The following is an 854-nucleotide window of genomic DNA, read 5'->3' as shown; positions in this document are numbered from 1 at the left end:
ATCCCTCAACGTAAGTCTAGAGAGTGTTTCGTAGCGTTTATAGTTCGATAGGGCGATCACGAGTGAGGCGTGATTCGTCTGCCATGGTTGTATCCTGGGACTCTATATTCGTACAGTCCCGTCTCACTAACGGAGCGAATATTTTGAGTTAAGGAAAGAGATCATATCTCGACTCCATGTCTCTTTGCGAATACGATTTCTTATCGTTCTTGTATTCGTCTTTTACATTCGTTTATTTCCTTAACATCGCTTTTATTCTATCGTTTATGTCAGTCCGGTTTTCGGGCTTTTACAATCTTAACTCAAAACCGCTTTATGTTTTAAAGCTTTAATCGGGTTGATAAACGATTAATAGAAACGTGTTTTGGTTTTTGAAACGTGTTTGCGATTTGCTATACGCTTATCCGCGAAACGTTTCTGCCTAAATGTGTTTGCGATTTTCCTTAGAGCACTACCGCGAAACGTTTCTGGTTTATTTCATTACGCTTTGCGGATTGCTTTCTAGCATTTTCGCAAAACGTTGATACATTCTTCAAACGTTATATACATGAATCGTTTCAGTAACCGTTTTCTTAAGCGAGTTTGTGAAACATTCTAAGTCTATAAAAATGGTTTCTGCGAACGCTTTTAAGCGAGTTTGCAAAACGTTTTTTCCAGACTTATATCGATATGATTTGGTTCAAATACCAAAAATGAACATCGATTTTAGACTATTATTTTCTTTAAAATAATATGTTATTTGTTGAATGGAGTACTAATCCGTGTTTTCAAGTTTTCTCTACAGAAAAATGACAAACGATAATAACACCCCCATTGACACCACGGATGTCATTCAGACTCCACTCAACGCTGCA

General features: G+C 37.1%; 1 pseudogene; it reads right to left on the bottom strand.

Annotated features, from left to right (window-relative positions):
* The window catches only part of LOC106323894, a 10,339-nt pseudogene that overhangs the window by 850 nt on the left and 8,635 nt on the right, over nt 1–854 (bottom strand).

Source organism: Brassica oleracea, chromosome C2 (assembly GCF_000695525.1).
Source record: "Brassica oleracea var. oleracea cultivar TO1000 chromosome C2, BOL, whole genome shotgun sequence".
NCBI lineage: Eukaryota > Viridiplantae > Streptophyta > Magnoliopsida > Brassicales > Brassicaceae > Brassica > Brassica oleracea.
Note: the sequence above shows the minus strand (reverse complement) of the source record. Positions and strands in the feature narration are given on the sequence as shown.